This window comes from Acinonyx jubatus, chromosome E2 (assembly GCF_027475565.1).
Source record: "Acinonyx jubatus isolate Ajub_Pintada_27869175 chromosome E2, VMU_Ajub_asm_v1.0, whole genome shotgun sequence".
NCBI classification, from domain to species: domain Eukaryota; kingdom Metazoa; phylum Chordata; class Mammalia; order Carnivora; family Felidae; genus Acinonyx; species Acinonyx jubatus.
Window position 1 is genome coordinate 14,082,815 of NC_069396.1, and position 18,531 is coordinate 14,101,345.

Sequence of the window (18,531 nt, forward strand, 5' to 3'; positions counted from 1 at the left end):
AAGGAAGCAAGGAGCAGACACTTCACTTTGACAAACGAGCTGTCTAAAATGTCTGGGAACAGAAGAATCACTCATGAATGTCAAAAAGTTCCACAGGCACTATGGTAGTTAAACCATGGTCCTCCAACCTTTTCCCCATTATCACCTCCCACTGTTGGCAAGCCTATGGCAGACATTTTTGTTCCAATCGTCCTCTACCATGAATGTCAATACCACAAATTTACTGCATATTTTTATGTAGTTTTTATGGCCCTCCTAATGATCACAAATCACTGTAATACCTACATATTTTGCCCCCCACAAACCACGTTTTAACCCATTGGTGGCAATGGCAGCTCCACCGAGAATGCATGATCTAGACCACTGTTCCAGACACTTAGCTCCATTCCCAGCTACTATTTTCCTCACCATGTCTTCTCATTTGTCATCCCCCCAAACCATGTTCCTTGCTCTCACCAGTAAGACTTGTACCTTGCTCAACCATAATTAAATGTGATTATACAAAATAACACATATGAGAGCAACTTATAAACTGTCAGGACATATAAAAATGTTGTCTAGTAGTAGTAGTATACTAATAATACAAGTAACTCATTGCCCCCCTCCCACCAGGACTCATTCTAACCGTTGGCCATGGCCCTGTTTGCCTTGTCACATTTCAAGGTGGTTTCTTATGGTCCTGGTAGAATAATAAGGAAGCTAGTTTATTGTTTGTTTTTTAAGTTTATGACAAGAATTGAGAACATGTGGAACACAGGCATATAGTTGCTATTTGTAAAGAATGAGGTATGTAAGGAAGTAAGCTATTATTCCACCCAAATCAAACAGGCTTAAATGGCTAACGACAGTGTAAACAAACACATTGGATGAAAGGAATAAAGGCTCCTGTACTTTCAGGTAGGGTAAGGTGAACAGAGGGGACTCCTGATTACCTGATCCATCATAAACCAAACTACGAGACCTTAAGAGATACACACATACACAGAGCATTCTAGAAGCAAATAAGCTTGAAAAAGTTGACAATATGAAATTTAACCAGATTTTTAAATGCAAGACCCTTAGAACTTCAAATATGTTCATGGGCGTATTAAGAATAAAAAAGAGTAGATAGTGATTCTCCCAAACTTCTTTGAACAAGGAAGTTTTTTTCCTCTATATACCTATTAACATCTGTCAGGAGACTGTTTCAAGAAAGGCCAGTCTGAAAAATACTGAGTTGTCTTCAGCAATCCCAATCCTGGAGAGCCCCAACATGCTGGGTTCTCTTTGCTTCCTCCCAACCCCCAGTGGGCAAGTGCTAAATGGAGGACATCACATGAGCGCAGTTAATTCACTGGGGTTTTATGTTTGCCCACATCAATTTATGATCACTTCAACACTCACCTGCAACCCTTTCCCCCTCAGTACAAGAACTTTCCCCCATCGTCTTCTGGCTTCATACCTTCCCCTTCTTCCCAGAGAAGAGAAAAGCCATCTGATAATGGACTTCTCAAACCTTCACTACAAACATCTAAGGTTCCCATAACATTCTGTCTTCCTTCTTTAAAGTTTTTTTTTTTTTTTTTTTGAGAGAGAGAGAGAGAGAGAGAGAGAGAGAGAGAGAGAGAGAGAGACAGCATGAATGGGAGAGGGGCAGAGAAGAGAGAGGGAGAGAGACAATCCCAAGCAGGTTTCACGCAGCCACTGCAGAGCCTGACATAGGGCTTGGACCCATGAAGCCACAGGAACATGACCTGAGTCGAAACCAAGAGTCGGATGCTTAACTGACTGAGCCACCCAGACGCCCCTTCTGTCTTCCTTCTTCTATTGTGTTAACCAGATAGAGGTTGTTCTGTCTCCTGTTGAGTCAGCCTCCTAGTGGCCAGCCTCCCCACTATCAGAGCTTTGGATTTTATCCCCTTACCTTTTCAAGAACTGTATACTTTTAGTATTCGCTCTCTCTAAACTTCTCTTCGATTGAATCCTTCTCTTTGGCTTTTTAACTTACTCAGTATACTCCCATCTTGAAAAAACTCTCCCTTGTTCCCATATCATTATCCAACTACAGATCTTCCACTTAAAATGGGGTTAAATCCACCCCAGGTCAAAAATACTGGAAGTCAAAAATGCATTTAATACCCTTAATGAACTGAACACCATACCTTGGCCCAGCCTACCTTAAATAATCTCAGAACACTTACATTAACCTACAGCTGGGCAAAATTATCTCCCACAAAACCTATATTGTAATAAAGTGCTAAATATCTCATGTAATTCATTGAATACTGTATTGAAAGCAAGAAACACAGTGATTGTATGGGTAGAGATGGTTGTAAGTGTATCAGTTTTTTACCCTTGTGATGGTGTGGCTGACCAGGAGCTGTGGCTCACTGCCCCTATCCAGCATCATGACAGAACTGGACCACATATTATTAGCCTGGGATAAGATAAAAATTCAAACTGATGTTTGGTTTCCACTAAATGCATACTGTTTTAGCACCATTATAAAGTCAAAAACTCCTTAGTCACACCATTGGAAGTCAGGGACCATCTGTATTAGCCTCTCCCTCCTCACTGCACAGCCAAACTGCTCTAAAGAATAGTCTATATTCATTAGCTTTGTTTTTCTCACCTTCTACTTCCTCCTCCACCCACTTCAATCTGGGATTTACCCCCTTCTCTAAACCGCTCTAGTTAACAATAAAATTTAAGTTCCGTGTTACTCTTTTACTCAATGGACATTTCCAATTCTCATTTCAGCAACAAATTTGATGGAGAACTTCCTTGTTCTTGAGACACTGTACCCTAGTTTCCCTCCTCTTTCCCTGGCCACTTCTCAATTTTTTGTAGAATTATTCTCTTCTATCTAACTATTCAATGTTGGAGTTACTTAAGGCACAGCATAGCTCCTCTTCTTTTCCCACTCTATGCTTTCTCTCTAGACTATCTCATCCATGCCCATTGGTTCTTAAAAACCACCTACATATAGATGATCCACAAATATGTATATTTGATGTATATTTTCTCTGAGCTCCAGATTTGTAAATCCAGTCACCTATCCAGGTCCCTTAAACATCTCAAAAGATACCTCAGACTGAAACATGTCTAAACATCGCATTCACGATTTTCCCCTCCTCAACCCTAGACCACACCAAAGATCTTCATCCCTCCAGGGTCTTTTCCCCACTTTTTCAGCCTGTTGCCAAATCAAAAACTGTACTTTGCCTTGACTTCTTCCACCAATCAATCCCCACTTTTCAGCCTGTTGCCAAATCATAAAACTGTACTTTGCTCTTGACTTCTTCCACTAATCGATCCCCAACAACTGTTGATTCTACCCCATCAACATTTCTTAAGTTCTTTCATTTCTCTTTCCTTGTTCCTCCAATCATCCCCCGTTTTGTTCATGCCACCACTGTCTCCTTCCTGAACCAGTGACTGGTCTTCCTGCCTCCAAGCTTCCCACTTCCAATACAATCCAGGGGTGCCTGGGTGGCTCGGTCGTTGGGCATCCGACTTTGGCTCAGGTCATGATCGCACAGTTGATGGGTTCAAGCCCTGTGTCAGGGTCTGTGCTGACAGCTCAGAGCCTGGAACCTGCTTTGGATTGTGTGTCTCCTCTCTCTCTGGCCCTCATCTGCTCACGCTTTGTCTCTGTCTCTAAAAGTTAAATAAAAATGTTTAAAAAAATTTAAAAAAAATACAATCTACACTGTATTGAAAATTCAGAAAGTCCAAATTTTTAATATAGTTTAGATAGCCTTTTGTGATCTGGTTCTTGCATCCCTCTCTTGCCATTCCCTCTTGACTGTGCTTTCCTACCATCTCCAATTTGTAGTTCTACCAGTGTGCCACATATATGTCTAGATCTTAGATTATGCTATTTCTCCCACCTAGAGTGTGTTATTCCCTCCCACGTCCAGCTTCTCTGGCTCATTTTTTTTTTTTTTTAATTCCTTCTCAACTAAAACATTTCCTCTGGGAGTTTTTCCCAGCTTGACCCTTAGGCCTCTGTTGAGTGCCACTTGTACAAGCTTTCTACTCACAGAATTTATTACAATATAGTAAAACCATCCAATTTATGTGTTTTTGGAACTCTCTGAAGGTGGAAACTATCTTGTTTATTGTGTTATAATCAATGTGTCACACAGTTCCTGGCACATGGTAGGCTCTCATTAAATGTTTAATAAGTGAGCTTATCTGTATTATATGTAAAGGACTCATTTTCTATGTAATACTTAGGAAAAAAAAGCTGGTCACAGAACCTTCTATTCTGAGAAATATAGTGACATGTTTAGAGATTCAGATAAGAAAGCACCAACATTTAAAAGTTTCCTGTTTGAAAGAAATAAGGGAAGCTGAATCTCAAGGCCAACAGCTCAGAAGTGCTGGGTCAAGTGGAGTGGCAGGTAGGACGTGGGGGATAAAGCAGATATTCAGAAATTAAATTGACTTCTCTGGAGCTACTGGGTGGCTCAGTCAGTTATGCCTCCAGCTTTGGCTCAGGTCATGATCTCAAGGTTCATGAGTTCAAGCCCCATGTCAGGCTCTGTGCTGACAGCTCAGAGCCCAGAGCCTGCTTCAGATTCTGCATCTCCCTCTCTCTATGCCCCAACCCTGCTTGTACTCTGTGTCTCTCTGTCTCTCAAAAAATGAATAAATGTCAAACAAAAATTTAAAAAGGAAAAAGAAATTAAATTGACTTCTAATATTACTGTAGCAAGAGGAGCTTCAAATTATGCTGGTTTCTGAAGAGTCGCATGTGTTCACAGGGTGTAGCATATTATCTAATCAAGTGGAACCTGGAAGCACTTGGCAAAATCTTGCTTACTGATTGCTTTCCAACTGGCTTTTAGCCAAATATCCAAGCAGAAATATTTTTTTTTAATTTTTTTTTAACATTTATTCATTTTTGAGAGACAGAGAGAGAGAGAGCATGAACAGGGAAGGGGCAGACAGAGAGGGAGACACAGAATCCAAAGCAGGCTCCAGGCTCTGAGCTGTCTGCACAGAGCCCGACGCAGGGCTTGAACTCATGAACTGCGAGATCATGACCCGAGCCGAAGTCGGATGCTCAACCGACTGAGCCACCCAGGCACCCCCAAGCAGAAAATTTTATAAACCTTTAGCTAGGTGGAATAATTATAAAAGAAGACTAACATTACTAAAATAAAAAATGAAAGTGGAGATATTACTACTGACTTTATAAAAATAAAAAAGATTATAAAGGAGTGCTATGAACAACCATATGCCAACAAATTAGATAACAGACAAAATGAACAAAGTTCTAGAAAGACACAAACTACCAAAACTAACTCAAAAAGAAATAAAAACTCTGAAAGACCTATAACAAGTAAAGAGATTGAATCAGTAATTTGAAACTTCCCACAAAGAAAATCCCAAACCCAAATGGCTTTACTGATAGATTCCAACAACCATTTAAAGAATTAATTTGAATCCTCTTGAACTCTTCCAAAATAAAGGAGGAAATACCTGCCAACTTGTTGTATAAGGCCACTATTATTCTGAGACGAAACCCAGAAAAACATGTTATAAAAACCCCTACTTACCAATATCTCTTATAAATATAGATGCAAATCCTCAACAAATACTAGTATCAACTGAACCTCCACAACATGTAAGAAGGATTATACACCATGATTAAGTGGGAATTATCCCACTAATATAAGCTTGACTTTAAGAGTCTCATGCTCTACCAACTAAGCTAGCTGGGCAGTTTAAGCTTGACTTTACATCAGAAAATCAAGTAATGGGGGCACCCAAGTGGCTCAGTCAGATGAGTGTCCAACTTCAGCTCAGGTCATGATCTCATGATTCATGGGTTAGAGCCCTGCATCAGGCTCTATGCTGACATGACAGCTCAGAGCCTGGAGCCTGCTTTGGATTCTGTGTCTCCCTCTCTCTCTGCTCCTCCCCCACTCACTCTCTGTCTCCCCCTCTCTCTCAAAAATAAAAATAAACATTTAAAAAAAGTTTAAAAAAGAAAATCAAGTAATGTAATACACCATATAAATAGAATAGAAAACAAAAATCATTTGATTATCTCAATAGATGCAAGAAAAAAAGCACTTGACAAAATCCAAAAGCATTTAATGATTAAAAATACTCAATAAACTAAAAGTAGAAGGGAACTTCCTCAAACTGAAAAAAAGGGCATCTATTAAAAACTCACAGATAGGGGCACCTGGGTGGCTCAGTCAGTTAAGCATCTGACTTCAGCTCATGTCATGATCTCACGGCTAGTGAGTTTGAGCCCGCATCAGGCTTTGTGCTGACAGCTCAGAGTCTGGAACTTGCTTCTGATTCTTTGTTTCCCTCTCTCTCTCTGCCCCTCTCCTGTTCCGTCTCTGTCCCTCAAAAATAAATAAACATTAAGAAAAAAACCTCACAGATAACATCATACTTAATGGTAAAAGAACAAACCAGGAACTAGACAAAAATGTCTATTCTCACCTTTTTCATCCATCATGTATTGGAGGTGCTATGAAGGGCAACTGGGCAAGACATAAAAGGCATCCAGATTGAAAAGAAAGAAGTAAAATTATCTCTATTTTCAGATGGCATGATCTTACATATAGAAAATTCTGGGGTGTCTGGGTGGCTCATTTGATTGGGCATCCAACTCTTGATTTCATCTCAGGTCATGATCTCAGAGTCTTGGGATTGAGCACACCTCTAAGTGTGGAGCCTGCTTAAGATTCTCTCTCTCTGTCTGCCCCTCTCCCCTACTTGCTCTTTCTCTAAATACAATACAATAAAATAAAATAAAATAACTAAGAAAAAGAAAATCTTAAGGAATCCATTAAAAATATTAGGAGTAATAAAGGAGTTTAGCAAGGTTGCAAGATACAAGATCAATAAACAAACACCAATTCTATTTCTATATACTATACACAAAATGTATTATATATACACCAATTCTATTTAGTCTGTTTATTCTATCTTTACACCAATTCTATTTCTATGTACTAGCAAACAATCCAAAATCTCATCTGGATTCTTTGCAGAAATTGACAAGCTGATCCTAAAATATTGTGGAAAAAAAGTCCCAATTTCAAAACTTACTACAAAGCAATAGTAATTAAGACAATATGGTCCTAGTATAAAGACAAATAGATCAATGAAATAGCCAAAAAATGAACCTTTGCATATATTGTCAAATAATCTTTGACAAGCATGCCAAGACCACTCAATGGGGAAAGAATAGTCTTTTCAACAAATGGTGCTAGGACAATTAGATATCCATATGTAAAAGAAAGAAGCTGGACTCCTACCTCACACCATATACAAAAATTAACTCAAATGAATCATAGGCCTGTATGTAAGAGTTAAGACTATTAGAAGAAAACATAAAAGTCAATCTTCATGATCTTTGGTTGGGCAATAGTTTCTTAGATATGACATCAAAAGCACCAGAAACTAAAGAAAAAGAGATGAGTTGGACTTAACCAAAATTAAAAACTTCTATATTCAGGGTACCTGGGTGGCTCAGTTGGTTGAGCGTCCCACTACAGCTCAGATCATGATCTCATGGTTCATGGGTCTGAGCCCCACATCAGGTTCTATGCTGACAGCTCAGAGCCTGAAGCCTGTTTCAGATTCTGTGTCTCCCTCTATCTCTGCCCCTCCCTTGCTCATGCTCTGTCTCTCTCTGTCTCAAAAATAAATAAACATTTAAAACAATTTTTTAAAGAACTTCTATGCTCAAAGGACACCATCAAGAAAATGAAAAGATAACCCACAGAATGGGACAAAACATCTGCAAATTATATATCTGAAAAGGAAATTGTATCCAGAATACACACTTCAACAATAAAAAGAAGAAGAATCCAATTTTAAAATGGGCAAAGGAGGAGAATAGACATTTCTCCAGAGAAGATATACAAATAGCCAATACGCACACGAAAAGATGTTTGAAATCATTAGTCACTAGGGAATTGCAAATCAAAACCACAATGAGATACCCACTATGATGGCTAAAGTCAAAAAGACATAATAAATGTTTTGCAGTTCCTCGAAAGGTTAAACAGACTCACCATGTGACCTAGCAATTCCATTCATAGGTATATGCTCAAGGAAAATGAAAACACATACCCACATAAAAACTTGTACATGAATGTTTATAGCAACATTATTGATAATATCCAAAAAGTGGAAACAACCCAGATGTTCATCTGGGTTCACTAACCAATGAATGGATACATCTGGATACATCAACCAATGAATGGTAGTATATATACATATATATATATATATATATAGAGAGAGAGAGAGAGAGAGAGAGAGAGAGAGAGAGAGAATACATACATATATAGTGTAATGTTCTGCCATAAAAAAGAATGAAGTACGGATACAATACTACAGCATGGATGAGCCTTGAAAACATCATGCTAAAGACATCATGAAAAAAACAAAACACTAAAGACCATACATTGTATGATTCCATTTACATGAAATGTCCAGAACAGGCAAATTAATGCAGACAGAAAATAGATTAGGACTAGGATAGCCTAGGACTGGGGGGTGAGAATGGGGTATGAAGGTAGAAAGTGAATATTAATGGGTATGGGATTTCTTTTGGGCGTGATAAAAAATGTTTTAAAATTGATGGTGGTAATGGTCACACAATTCTGTGAATATACTAAAAACCACGGAATTGTATACTTTAAATGGATGAATTGTATATGAATTACACCTCAAAAAAGCCATTCAAACAAACAAAAGAGAAACCTCCAGGGGTTTCCCAGTCCACACAGTTGCTCTCCATTCATTCATTCCTATACATGCTCTTTCTATCAATTTTCTGGCCTTTGCACTTGTGGTTTCTACTTGGAACATTTTACCCCAAATTATCTGAAGCTGATCTTCTCATTACTTAGTCTCAACATTATTTAGAATCCTCCTTAGACACATTTTCCCACAAGTCTCTCCCCCTTCAATTATTTCTTCTCTATTCTGTCAAGAGTTAAAAAAATAGTTAAAAATATTTAACTATAAAAAGAGTTAAAAAAATAGTTAAAGTGACTCAGATATTTAGCCAATGTGTGTCAGGTAGCCCCTCAAAATGATGTTAACTCCCTGAGCTGAAGCAGGATTGGAATTCTTATATATAAGGCACAGAGGAGGGGCATATGGTTATGATACTGATACTGCCCCAGGTGCCATTTTTCTTTATCGGTAACGGCTGCCATTTGCAGCTGGAATGAGTGGGTTATGTTGGGGTTTTCATGCCTCTTTCTCATGATTGTTGGTGCAATCTTACTTCGGTAGCTTTTGAAACAGTTCTTTTGAGAGCTATCTTTGTAAGCCCTGTGAGTCACCTCCTGCTAGTTAAGCTTCAGGGGAAGGGGAGGTAGAAAGGGGGAAAAAGAGGAAAGCAGAGGAGAGAGAGAAGAAAAGAAGGAAAGGAGGTAAAGATTAAACAAAGAAAACTGGGGTCTTTTTTCATTCTTTCACAATTCTTTATAACACTTCTCAGTACCTACAGGTGTCTTAGTTATTTGCATGTTTATTTTCTGTCTTCCTTCTTCGGGTAGGATGTTTCTGCCTTGTTTGTCTGCATAGCAGATGCTCAATAAATACCTTATGGCTGACTGGCCAAATTCCACAACAACATGCTAAATCCAGGACGAAAGCATGAACAAACTGTTCTGACACTCTCTAACCACTCCTCTCATTTCTAACTTCTAAGGCAGCTATGGGCCGAGTCTCCATCACCTGGGTGCTTTTCAAAGTTACAAATTCTTGGGCTGCACTTCCACGGACTGGTTCATCTGTGCTTTTAACTGCATATCTCTTGCCTAGAGAGACAAATATATGTACAAAAGGTGAGATCAAAATTTGTCTAACAGTCTGTCCAGTGCTTCCACTTAGGGATCTGTGTGTTAAGAAAAAGAAGAGAGGCTGAAAAAAATAAAACTGGGCGGTTCAGTCAGTTGAGCACCTGACTCTTGGTTTTGGCTCACGTCATGATCTCGTGGGTTCGTGGGTTTGAGCCATGCACTGGGCTCTGCGCTGGCAGTGTGAAGTCTGCTTGGGATTCTCTCTCTCTCTCCCTCTCTCTCTGCCCCTCCTCCACTCACAGTCTCTGTATCTGTCAAATAAATAAACTTAAAAAATAAAAGATGTAATTCCAAAGCTTTGAATATGGTTTGGTTCTTAAATGACATTAACAGATTATTTTTAATTTTGTTAAATGTTATAATGGTACCATGGTTGTGTTGTATGTGTGTATAAATATATGTATGTATAAGTATACATACATATATACATAATCTCTATTAATGATGTAGCATGCTAAAGTACCTATGGATGAATTTATATATCTCGGATTTGCTTTAAAATGCACCAGCAAAGAAAAGGAGGAAACGAATTGGCAAATTGGTGGTAATTTTGGGAACAGGGTGATGAATACATTAAGATTCATTATACTACTCTCTCCACTTTTCTGTATGTTTGAAAGTTTCATAATAAAACATTCCTTAAACAATAGTCTCAAATTAGTGATAACTACCAGTCCCACCAAGAGGCGCTTGTGGTAGGGAAGTATAGTCGCAAATGTTGTCTATTTGCCCCAAAGTGAAAACTGAAGAGGAATGGGTAAGAAGTAAGGTTTATGGGCCAGACTCTTTGGGTACATTTCTTCATGGAATCCCCCCTTCACAACTCTGTTAGGTTAATGCCACCTTAACTGTGTGATTGAATTCAGCATCACTAATCATGGGACAAACTGGTATTGCATGCCTCCTGGTGGAGTGTATTAGGAAGTACCCATCATCACTGACATGGTCCTCTTGCCAAAAAAAAAAAAAAAATGTTTAACCAGAATCTAATCATGAGGCAGCAATCAAGCACTGAACATGGATATTCTGCCAGACAATGGGCCTGGACTCTTCAAAACTGTCAACATCATAAAAGGCAAACTTTTAAAAAATTTTGAAGTTTATTTTTTTTAGTAATCTCTACACTCAACATGAGGCTCAAAACTTGGACCCTGAGATCAAGAGTCACATGCTCCTCTGACTGAGCCAGCCAAGTGTCCTAAAGACCAACATTTTTTTAAAGACAAGTACACTGCTTTCAATTAAAGAAGACTAAAGAGATAGGACATCAAAATGAAATGGGTGAACTTTGATTGGATCCTACATTCAAAAAAGAAATGCTGAAAAAAGCCACGATGGGGAATATTAGATACTTTCAAAATGGAAAAAAAAGACATTTTCAAAATGGACAATGTATTAGATAATATTTTTGAAAAAAATATTAATGTAGTGAGTGTAACCAAAAAAACCAGACCAAAACCAAAACAAACAAACAAACAAAAACAAAAACAACAAAAAACCAACCAACCTTATGAAGTAAGGGGTAACCCTCTTTTAGAGACTGGGAACTAAGGTTCAGGGAAACAAAGGGACTTGCCCAAGAATCCACAGCTGGCAAATGGCATAGACCAGACAGGCCCAGATCACCCTGCCTCCAGAGCATAAGCTCTTGGCTGGTGGGTGCTTCTTCCTCTGCAGCATCCCCCAAAGATTAAGAGACAGGACTGTGATCTACAGTAACTCCAAGGGGATGGTCATACCTAAAGGTAGTAAAGAGGCACCATTCACTCTTGTCACAGCACCGGCAGTAACTCATTCATTCAGAATTTAATTGCTGTCTGAAGTGATCAGCAATAACAGGTAGTCCCTAGACTCAGGTTGCTTACAGCCTAATGAAGGAGACGAAGGTTACTCAAATGTTGAAACCACTCAAGGGAATATATAATAACAAAAGGAGGTAAGAACAATGAGGAAAAGAAAGCTGACCAAAGCTGAGGGTCAACAGAAGACTTCTATGAGTTGTACTTTGAAAAATGAATAGAGGTTAATGATACAGACAGAGGGAAGAGTGTGAACAAAAGGCCTATGGCAAGAGGGAAAAGGACTTTGCAGCAGGAAAACCCCCAAAGCTAGCAGGTGCCTAGTGTAAGGTGAAAATGGAGGAAAGCAGACAGAGTCAGACAATGCAGGACCCTGAAGGCTATGCAAGCCCCCCCGCCTTTTTTGGTCACATACACTACATTTAGTATTTTTTCAAATTATTGTCCATTGTCCATTTTGAAAGATTCTTTTTTATTAAAAGTTTCTAATTTTGTTGAATTTTGAAAGCAATGGAAAGTTACTATTTAGGCAGGTGACAAAATCTGACTTCAAATTTAAAAACAAACAAACAAAAGAAACACTTTAATTGCAATGTTGAGAGGACGGCTGGGCAGAATAGAGGTCATTAAGAGACTGTAGTAGCCAGTGATAATTTGGATTAGAGTGAGCAGTCTATAGGGATGGAAGTGGTCAGATCTAAGGGGTATTGGGAGTAAATGGGCAAATGCAAGTGAAGGAGGTGTTGAAGATGACTCTTCAGTTTCTAGCTTGGGCAGCTGGAGATGCCATTTCCTGAGAGACGGAACAGTGAACAAAGGCCAGATTTGGAAGATATGAGTGATATGAAGAATTGGTGGTACTTTTTACACCTCCAAGTGGATGGTAGGAGGGAGTTGGATGTGCGAGTCAGAAGTTCAGAAGTCTAGACTAGGGATGTACATCAGGGAATCAATCATCAACTTATGGTTACTGAAATATGGATAAGATGGCGTCAGAAAGGGAGGAGTTAGCAGATGAGAACCCCTGGGATTGGATGGTTCCTTTTTCTTTGATCTTTTTTTTTAATGTTTATTTATTTATTTTAATGTTTATTTATTTATTTTCGAGAGAGAGACAGAGCATGAACGGGGGAGGGTCAGAGAGAGGGAGACACAGAATCTGAAACAGGCTCCAGGCTCTGAGCTGTCAGCACAGAGCCCGACGCAGGACTCGAACTCACAGACTGCGAGATCATGACCTAAGCCGAAGTCGGCTGCTTAACCAACTGAGCCACCCAGGCGCCCCTAATGTTTATTTATTTTTAAGACACAGAGAGAGAGACAAGAGTGCGAGCAGGGGAGGGGGAGAGAGAGAGAGAGAGAGAGAACTCAAAGCAGGCCCCAGGCTCTGAGCTGTCAGCACAGAGCACAATGTGGGGTTAGAACGCACAGACTATGATATCATGACCTGAGCTGAAGTCGGACGCTTAGCCGACTGAGCTACCCGGGCACCCCATCAAGCTCCTTTTAATAGACATCTCTGCCATCTTCAGTTCAAGGCTTCTAGGAAGACACTGGTCCAGTATTCATAAAAGGATTGCTGAAACAATGCTGAGAGCCTGTGAGGCTGGAGACCATGTACCAATGGCACCAATTTACCTTTTTATGTATGTAGGTATTTATTTATTTTTATTTTATTTATTTTTATTTAATTTTTTTTTTAATTTACATCCATGTTAGCATATACAAAGATTTCAGGAGTAGATTCCTTAATGCCCCTTACCCATTTAGCCCATCCCCCCTCCCACAACCCCCCCAGTAACCCTCTGTTTGTTCTCCATATTTAAGAGTTTCTTATGTTTTGTCTCTCCCTGTTTTTATATTATTTTGCTTCCCTTCCCTTATGTTCATCTGTTTTGTCTCTTAAAGTCCTCATATGAGTGAATTCATATGATTTTTGTCTTTCTCTGACTGACTAATTTCACTTACCATAATACCCTCCAGTTCCATCCACGTCGTTGCAAATGGCAACATTTCATTCTTTTTGATTGCCTAGTAATACTCCATTGTATATATATATACCACATCTTCTCTATCCATTCATCCATCGATGGACATTTGGGCTCTTTCCATACTTTGGCTATTGTGGATAGTGCTGCTATAAACATTGGGGTACATGTGTCCTTTCAAAACAGCATACCTGTACCCTTGGACAAATACCTAGTAGTGCAATTGCTGGGTCGGAGGGTAGTTCTATTTTTAGTTTTTTGAGGAACCTCCACACTGTTTTCCAGAGTGGCTGCACCAGCTTGCATTCCCACACTAGAAATTTCTTATTCTTCCCAGTGTGGAAGCGCAACTGATGTTTTGCCCTGTTTCTATAATAAAATACCAGAATCAAGAAAAAACACTTTGTATCCTGAGATGAAACAACAATGATGAAGTCACCCCAATCTAGTTCCAGTTCCTAAGAAAATGTTTACTTTCATTTTTTTTAATGTTTATTTCTTTATTGAGAGAGAGAGAGAGAGAGAGAGAGAGAGAGAATCCCAAGCAGGCTCTGCACTGCCAGAGCAGAGCCAGACGCACAGCTTGATGTCACAAATGGAGAGATCATGCCCTGAACTGAGGTCAAGAGTGAGACACTTAACCAACTGAGTCACCCAGGTGTCCCTCTACAACAGCAAGAAAAATTTTAAAACTAAGTAATACCTAGTGTGGACTCCCTAATAAAAAATGGTGCTATACTTTTTAGAATGCTAATGTCTAAAATAATGTCACAATCTTTGTGGATATGGTTAACATGAGCAAAAGTTACCATTTCTCATCATGAACAGATAAATGAAGGTGGTAATTTCGTGGGCTTCTTACCTTTCTTAAAATTCCTTTAAATGCCAAACAAATATTTGAATTGATCTTCCTGAAATCTGATTTCTTTGTACCTTTAAAAAAGGAAAACAGTGTATGGAAATACAATTCACATACTGTAAACTTCACCCATTTAAGTGTAAAATTTAATGGTTTTTACTGTATTCAAAGTTATGCAACCATTAACACAATCAATTTGAGAACATTTTTATCCCCTCACCCAAAAAACCCTGTACCTGTAAGTATGCACTTTCTACCTTCCACCCCCCATATTACACCCTCACCCTCAACTCCACGCAACACTAATTTATTTTGTCTCTATGAGTTTGGCTATCCAGTACATTTGATATATATGGAATCACACAAAATATGGTCTTTTTCACTGGATTCTTTCACTTAGCACAGCATTTTCAAGGTTCATCCACAGTGTAGCATGCATCAGTACTTCATTCCCTTTTACTGCCAAGTAATATTCCATAGTATGGATAGATACATCACACTTTATTGTCCATTCATCATCTGATGGATATTTGGATTGTTGCCATCTTTTGGCTATTATGAATAATGCTGCTATGGACATTTTTTTTTTTTTTTAATTTTGAGAGAGAGAGAGAGAGGGAGAGAGAGCATTCGAGCAGGGAAGGGCAGAGAGGGAGAGAGAGAGAATGCCAAGCAGGCTCCACACTGTCAGCACAGAGCCTGCTGCAGGGGTCCAACTCATAAACCGTGAGATCATGCCCTGAGCTGAAACCGAGAGTCAGATGCTTAACCTACTGAGCCACCCAGGCGTCCCCCATCTTAACCATTTCTAAGTGTAAGTGTACAGTTCACAAATGTTCACTTTATTCACATTGTTGTAAAACAAATGACCAGAACTTTTTCATTTTGCAAATATGAAACTCTATACCCACTAAACAATAAACCTTCTTCCCCCCCACACTCATGCCTGGTAACCACCATTCTACTTTCTGTTTCTATGAAAGTGACTACGTTAGATACCTCCTAAACTTGGCATCATGATACATTTTTGTCATTTTGTTACTAGCTTATTTCACTTAACATAATATTCTCAAGGTTGATCCATGTTATAGCATTTCCTTTTTTGAGGCTGAATAGTATTCCACTATATGTATACACCACACTTTGTTTAGCCATTCACCCATCAGTGAACATTTGGATTGCTTCCACCGCTCGACTCTTGTGAATAATGCTGCTATGAACATACATTTGCAGACCCTGCTTTCAATTCTTTGGGATATATACCCAGAAGTAGTACTGCTGGATCATATGGTAGTTCAATTTTTAGTTTTCTGAGGAACTGCTTTAATATTTTCCATGGTGGCTGTACCATCTTAAATTCTCACCAACAGGGAACAACAGTTCCAATTTCTTCAAACGTTTCAACACTTCTCTTTCTTTTTTCTTTCTTTCCTCCCTTCCCTTCTCTTTCTTCCTTTCTTTTTTCCTCCTTCCTTCCTTCCTTCCTTTCTTCCTTCCCTTCTCCCTTCCTTCCTTCCATAGTAATCATCCTAATGGGCATGAGGTGATATCTCACTGTTGCTTTGTTTTGAATTTCTCTGATGATTGGTGAGCATCTTTTCACCTTTCATCTCCTTGGTTAGGTTTATTCCCAAGTATTTTATTCTTTTTGATACTATTGTAAATGAAATTAGTTTCTTTTTTTTTTATTTTTTTTAACGTTTTATTTATTTTTGAGACAGGGAGAGACAGAGCATGAACAGGGGAGGGTCAGAGAGAGGGAGACACAGAATCTGAAACAGGCTCCAGGCTCCGAGCTGTCAGCACAGAGCCCGACGCGGGGCTCGAACCCACGGACCGCGAGATCATGACCTGAGCCGAAGTCGGATGCTTAACCGACTGAGCCACCCAGGCGCCCGAAATTAGTTTCTTAATGTCCTTTTTAGATTGTTATTAGTGTATAGAAACACAACTGCTTTTTGTGGGTTGATTTGCTATGCAACTTTGCTGAATTCAGTTGTTGGTTCTAGTAGGTATAGGTATTTTTTTGTGTGATTTTGCTTTTTTCATATTTATTTTTTTGAAGTATAGTTGATATGTTTTAGTAGTTTTCTTATGGAATATTTAGGGTTTTCTACATATAAGATCATGTCATGTAATAATAGAGATAATTTTACTGCTTCCTTCCTAATTTAGATGTCTTTTATTTCTTTTTCTTACCTATTTGCTTTGGCTAGGACTTCCAATATGATGTAAATAGAATTGGTGAGAGTAGGCATCCTTGGAAAAGCTTTCAGCCTTTTACCATTGAGTATGATGTTAGCTATGGGCTTTTCATAGATGGCCTTCATTAGTTTGATATCATTTCCTTCTATTTCTAGCTTGAGTGTTTTTGTCATGAAAGAGTATAGAATCTTGTCAAATGCTTTGTCTGCATCAATAGAAACAATTGTGCTGTTTTGCCCTTTATTAAATTTTTAATTTAATTTTAATTTTTTTTTCGAGAGAGAGACAGAGCATGAATGGGGGAGGGGCAGAGAAAGAGGGAGACACAGAATCTGAAGCAGGGTCCAGGTTCTGATCTGTCAACGCAGAGCCCAACATGGATCTTGAACTCACAAACTGCGAGATCATGACCTGAGCTGAAGTCAGACATTTAACTGACCGAGCCACCCAGGTGACCTATTTTTTTTTTAATTTTTTTAACGTTTTTTATTTATTTTTGAGACAGAGAGAGACAGAGCATGAACGGGGGAGGGGCAGAGAGAGAGGGAGACACAGAATCGGAAGCAGGCTCCAGGCTCTGAGCCATCAGCCCAGAGCCCGTCGCGGGGCTCGAACTCACGCTAGATCGTGACCTGAGCTGAAGTTGGATGCTTAACCGACTGAGCCACCCAGGCGCCACCCCCTTCTCTTTTTTTTTTTTTTTTTTTAGAGAGACAGTGTGCATGAGCCAGGAAGAGAGGCAGAAAGAATCTTAAGCAGGCTCCATGCTCAACATGGATCCTGACACAGGGCTCCATCCCACGACCCTGGGATCATGACATGAGCCAAAATCAAGAGTCTGACACTCAAGTGACTGAGCCACTCAGGCACCCCTCATGATTTATTTTGTTGTGGTTGTGTATTACACTGATTGGTTTTCATATGTTGAACCATTCTTGAGTCCCAGGAATAAATCCTACTTGGTCATGGTGTATAATCCTTTTAATGTGCTGTTGAATTTGGACTAAGTTCAGGCTCATCTTCTCTGTATTGTTCCAATTTTAGTATACATGCTGCCAAAGCAAAAAACTTCTGTGGCTTTATTTTTCAAATGGGGCATAAAGTGGGGCACGTGAGTGGCTCAGTCACTTGAGCGTCTGACTCTTGATTTAGCCTCAGGTTATGATCTCACAATTGTGAGACTGAGCCCTGCATCGGGCTCCTCACTGAGAGAGGAGTCTGCCTGAGATTCTCTCTCTCTCTCTCTCTCTCTCTCCTTCTGCCCCCCTCCTTTGCTTTATTTATTTATTCGATAAATAAATAAATAAATAAGGCATAATGTACTTTGAATTACATAATGTACTTTGCATTTCAATTACCAAATGAGTCAATGTCTCAAAGAGCAAGAATTTTTTTCCATGCCTGAAACGCTGACAAAAATTAACACTTGTTAGTTCTTCTCCTTGTTTCCTTTGCAGAAGTGGCATCGCATCCTACATAATATACCTCAATTGTAACGTCAGAAAGTGACTGCCTCTTTGGAAGATGCTGTTTAACAATATGACCCACAAAGAGCATCCAGATTTGTAGATTCTAGGACACCCTATGAAACTTGTTGGTCAACATACCCAAACTGTTTAAAACAAATGAGAGTATGAATTAGATGTACTGGGAACTCAGTTCTCCAATGGATTCAATAATTCGACTTTTAGGGTACTTAAAATACAGCCCCTCCTCAAAATAATAATAATATAACATTACGTAACATAAAATACAGCCCCTACTGTAGTAATGTGCGCAGTGTGCGGAACATAGCGGTGGATTCATTTATCCGGCTGAGTAGGGATCCAAACATATAT

At 39.2% G+C, this 18,531-nt stretch overlaps 1 long non-coding RNA gene across 2 annotated transcripts in view; it reads right to left on the reverse strand.

The window, feature by feature from the left end:
• LOC128313211 (uncharacterized) overlaps positions 1–18,531 on the reverse strand; it is a 39,377-nt gene that overhangs the window by 20,242 nt on the left and 604 nt on the right. The window contains exons 2-3 of one of the 2 annotated variants that reach the window (XR_008293577.1): positions 14,492–14,562; positions 1,576–3,639 (exon numbers count right to left, since the gene is read on the reverse strand). This is a non-coding gene — a long non-coding RNA (uncharacterized LOC128313211). Of the gene's footprint in view, positions 1–1,575; positions 3,640–14,491; positions 14,563–18,531 lie in introns of those variants that run through there. The other variant, XR_008293576.1, reaches the window with a different exon arrangement.